Genomic DNA, 5,277 nt, shown 5'->3' with positions numbered 1-5,277 from the left:
TGGGACACTCCGCTAGCCGAACCGAGCTACGGAATTATCAGAGGATCAAACTTAGCCTCCCGGCTGCAACGCTTTGTAGGACTCTGCACTCTATCGGCCCCTGCCGTTGGGCAACCGCTACTACTATCACCAAACTCGTGATGCAATCTGAAATTTTAAAAGTTGTCTGTGATTTTCTTCCACATACTCTAGCAGGTTTCATTATCTCAACATTCTTTTCCATTGAAAACAGTTTTTATACAATATATTTGATCATGTTTTTTCCTCCTCTAATCCTCCCAGATCTCCTCACCTAGCTCAGCGTTCTTATGATAGCCCAAATGGAAACCCTGTACTCAGGAAGCTGAGGCAGTAGTAGTATATGTTTGGGGCAAGCCTGAGGCTTATGCTGTCTCAAGAAAAACAACAGAAATTAAGCGGGGGCCTGGGAACTGGTTCAGGTGGCCTATCTTGTAGAAGACCCTAGGTTTCTTCCCCAGTGCTCCATAAACTGAGTGTGTTGGCTCATGCCTGCAACCGGAATACTCAGGGAAGAGGAGGCAGGCATGTTGAGAAATGTGTGCCCTCAGCAGGTACCTGTGCTCACAGCACACATACCCACACACAGATGCACACTCATAACTAAAACAAAAACATTGTCAGAAATAAGAATCACTTTATTTTAGGCTGTACTAAAGTTAGAAGAAAAATCCATGAGGAATATGCCTAAAACCACTGACTTAGAGAATGGCAAAGAGCATGTGTGTGGCAGGGGGTAGATTGGTTTTTGTTGGTGGCTTGTTTGTTTTGTTTTTGTTTGGGGAGTTTTTTAGAGACAGGGTTTCTCTATGTAGCCCTCTCTGGCTGTCCTGGAACCCACTCTGTAAACCAGGCTGGACTCTGAAATCCGCCTGCCTCTGCTTCCCAAGTGCTGGGATTAAAGGTGTGAGCCACCACTGCCTGGCTGTTTTTGTTTTTTTGAGACAGGTTTCTCTGTATAGCCTTGGCAATCCTGGAACTCAGTCTGTAGACCAGGCTGGCCTTGAACTCAGAGATCTGTAAGGCCCCCACGAATAGAGGACCTCACCCAAGTCTCTGGAATTCGAGGCCACCCCAGTAACCCACAAGACACCGAACTTGATGCAATCAGCAAGAGGTATATTTTAATCAGTATACTGAGGTCAAGACCCAAGACCCACGCAGGGGCAGTTCGGTCCGACCCCGGGGCTTTGGAGACAGAGAGAATTTAAAGCCCCAAACCACAACTGGGGGTGGGGGGGAACCACAACCCAGGGGGAGTAAAGGAGGGCTATTGGAGAGCACCTGTGGAAAGTCCAAGCCCATTATTCAGTTTGTGACAGAGTACAAGGAACAGGCTATTCTCTAAGAGCCTATACATAATCAGCCATCTATCTTGTGGTCAGCCAAGTTCCTGAAACACAGAGCTCACAACCAAGCTGACCTGTACTCTTGGTTCTGCTTGCCTGTTAGGAGTTTTTGAAAATTTTTAACCCTTTCAGATCCAGCTGACTCTGCCTCAGGAGTGTTGGGACTTAAAGGCATGTGCAACCACCGCCCCCAGGCAACTCTTAATTCTAAACAAAGAAAGGAAAGCACAGCTGTAAGATGGTAATTAGTCTTATACTAACAGATGAATCAAGGTGTTATTATTCTGCTTAACCTAAGCAGTTTCCTAGACTAATTTCATCCAAGGTCACCATGTTAGAGTCCAAATCAAAAGAAATCTATAATCATATCTGGACAAGTCCTAAGGATAGTTAGATCAAGAGTGCTCGTGAGGGGGTTAGTGTGCTATTAGGGGATTATTCCTTCCATATGCAAGTATTCTAATCGTGATGTTTGCAGCCTAGTGGGTGGCGGTTTAGCCCAGAAACAAAGCAATGAACATTTGTTTGTTTATGTATATTGGTGTTTTGTCTACCTATAAGTCTGTATGTATGCACGTGTGTATACCTGGTGCTCACAGAAGCCAGAAGAGGATGTTAGATCCCCCCGACTAGAATTACAGATGTTTGTGAGCCAGTGTGCGGGTTCTGGGAACAGAACAGCCCTCCTGCAGAGCAGCAAGTGCTGTTAACTACTGAGCAATCTCTCCAGCCCAGTGAATTATTTTAAACAACTGTCCTGGGCCTTGTCATGAATCTGAGAAACTGTGGGTGCTGCAGCCGCCTGAATGTACAAAGGTAGGGTGGCATCCAACACAGCTCCAGCAACTGACCTGACTGGGGAGGTGAAGGAATGAAGAAAAGACAAACATACAGACACACAGGAGACCTGGGAGAAGCTGCCACAGCTGAAGAAACTTGGCGTGCTTATCAGAAACAGGTGGGCAAGGAGGTGGTGCCATTGCATGCATAAGAAAAGGAAGGCAGGTTTAGCTAGTTTCTGTAGAGGCTATCACTGTGTATGTATGGGGTGGGATGAGAAAAATCAGTGTGGGCCTTTTCCTTACACACTATCCACATTTGTTTTCAGACCAGGAGGGAAGGCTTTGCCACTTCCCTGAGCCTGTGCACAAGTGCTATGATTTCGTTCTGACAGTCTGACAATTAACTCTAGGGCCTAAGGCAGGGAGTTTTATGGGATGAGATTTCCCTTGACCCTGTCATTGTGTAACAGTCTCAGACACCCCCCTACCCCCACCCCCACCCCCCAATAGCTTTAGCTGGATTTAGACACAGAAGTTTTCTGGTTTTTAAACATTCTGCCCTGTGGCCTCCTCCTGTGTTTTATGACACAGCTGTTGCTCGAATGATATGTTCATAAAAAGATAAAGAGATAAAGAGAATAAGTTCTGTGGGTGTGTGGAGAGGTATGGGAAGGGGATGCCTCAGCAGGCCCATGAAGAGGGGCATCTCTTTCCCCTGAGGGACCAGTCACACACTGGTATAGTATAGAATAGAGTTTATTCAGGGCATGGGGAGGGGAGCCAGGAGGGTAGTAGAGGCAGAGAGAGAGAGAGAGAGAGAGAGAGAGAGAGAGACAGAGACAGAGACAGGGACAGAGACAGAGACAGAGAAGTAGAGGCCGGCCATGAGCACAGGGAGAGGGGAGAAAGGGAAGGGGCAAGGGGACAGAGGGATAAAGGGAGCAAGAGATCAAGAGAGAGAGGAGGGGGCAAGCAGCCCCTTTTATGGTGGGCCAGGCCTATTTGGCTGTTGCCAGGTAACTGTGGGGAGAAGCACACCTGGCTATTATCAGGTAACTGTGGAGGTGGAGTTTAGACAGAATACTAACATTCTCCTGTTTTGGTTTAATTAAAAAGAAAAACTAGAAAGAAGTGATGGTGAAGCAGGAATAGGGACGTTGTGATATCTGGCTACTTCCTGCTGGCATTGGGGGGGCCATGTCTCTAGGGGGAACCTAGAAGAACAGGTATGGGGGATGCTTGTCCGGTCTTAGAAGAGTTGGCTGTTTCCTGATGTCCAGGGTCTATGGAGCCATCTGAGGATAGGTCAGAAGGAACAGGTCCAGTAGAAGCAGCTGTGTGTGTGTGACAGGAGATGGAGCATCTGGAGGTTGCTTCTCTGGAGCTATTCTGGATGTGCCTGGACCTAACAAGATGTAGGGAATAAGGTTAAGTACATTTGGGAGAAAGAAAATTTTTTTCTAAGTTGTACATTTGAAACCCAGAGGGATCCCACCCTTTGGAATAGGTATTAAGTGGGAACTTTAGGCAGATATACTTATCCGGATGGCATCTATTTGGTCCATGAGAGGTAGATCTGAGTGAGTTTCCTGTAGCTTGTAAGTTTACGAAAGAGATAACAGCATGAGTTAATAACATGAGCAGTCTTTAAGATGAACCTTTGCTGGATCATATAGTGGACTGTTTTATTAAAGGTAGGCAAGTTTATAGAAACTCTGATAATATTAGGACAGTGGCATAGCAAGAAGAAGAAATATGAAGCATTTAATTGATGGCAACTGAGTTTAGGTAATGAGGTAACAGATTACATCTGTGAAAGCTTAGCTGTCAATGTAGTCAGAAGTTTGAGAAAGAGTAAACAATAATCTACCGGTTATATATTATTTTTTTAAAATGACAGAGTCTGCTAGCCAACAGTTCCCATGGTCTTCATGGTCTCTTGGCTTTCAAGGTCAATCTGGCTTTCAAACACAGAAGACACAGGACTTTCTTCTGTGGAATGGCTACTCGTGACATGAGAATTGTTGGGAGCCGCAGTGAGAGTGTCAGCATTCGCCATTACAAGATGGCGCAGGCATCCTGTGCTCCCACTAGTAAACAACTAACTTCGCAGGTGCAAAAAGGCAAAAGCGTGCCAAAAGTCACTGCCCATCCCAGGGTGTATTATGGGTAATGAGTGAACAGCCAATCAGAAGTGAATACGTCACTCTAGGGTGTATTTAAGCAGAGCCTCTTCCTGTCTTTCCGCCTTTCCGCTTCTGCTGTTACAAGTAAAGCCTCGTCTGTGGTAACCACCCGAATACTGCCTCACGTGTCTCTCTTCCACGGGCGAAAGGGGACACGGAGGGGCTCAGAACATCTGGTGCTGAAAACCCGGGAATTTCAAGGCGCCGCGGAAGACCCCCCCAAGTTTTGGGGTGGGTTAAAAGACTACAGGATCGAGGTACGTCTCTGGGAGGTATGCTTGGGGTGGAAGCCTTCGTTGCAAGCAGATATTCACCCATTGCCGCCACTGCAGTAGTTGGCCTCTTGCTCGTGTTGTTTTCGCTTTTAGCTTATTTGTGTTGTGAGGATCCAGCCCGCAGCACAGCTAGTAGGGCAAGTCAAGAGGTTTCAGGAGAGGTCTGCTCCAGGCTATCAGAGAGCCTGGAAAGGAGAAGCAGGCAAGAAATCCTGGACAACAGAGGCAGGCCAAGGAGCCTGGTCATAGGAAAGAGTACTCAAGAGGAACAGGGGCCACTGCAGGGCCTATTAAGGTTAAGGACCCTTCACCGGCTGGTGAAGAGAGAGTGGAGTTCGGGGGACCCCCCTGTACCCCATTAAGGAGCCTGCTTCCATAAACCTTAGCAGCTCTGAGGAAGACCTAACGCAAGGAGAGGAAGAGAGCCTGGGGCAGGAAGCAGCCACCTATACAAAGGGTAGCGTTCTGGGATAAGAATAAGAAAGACCTTGAATCCCTCAGCCCCGTCCTTGCCTCCGGCTTATGCCCCGGGCAGTGCCTCTAATTCATTCCTCATCCCAGGAGATTGGAGGCAGCTACAGCTTGCATTTCTGGTCTTTGAATCGGCAGAAGGCTCCGTGTTCATGCCCCAGTAGAGTATAGGCAGATCAAAGAATTAGCTGAGGCA

The sequence above is a fragment of the Arvicanthis niloticus genome, chromosome 27 (assembly GCF_011762505.2).
Source record: "Arvicanthis niloticus isolate mArvNil1 chromosome 27, mArvNil1.pat.X, whole genome shotgun sequence".
NCBI lineage: Eukaryota > Metazoa > Chordata > Mammalia > Rodentia > Muridae > Arvicanthis > Arvicanthis niloticus.
This window is presented reverse-complemented; position numbering follows the sequence as displayed.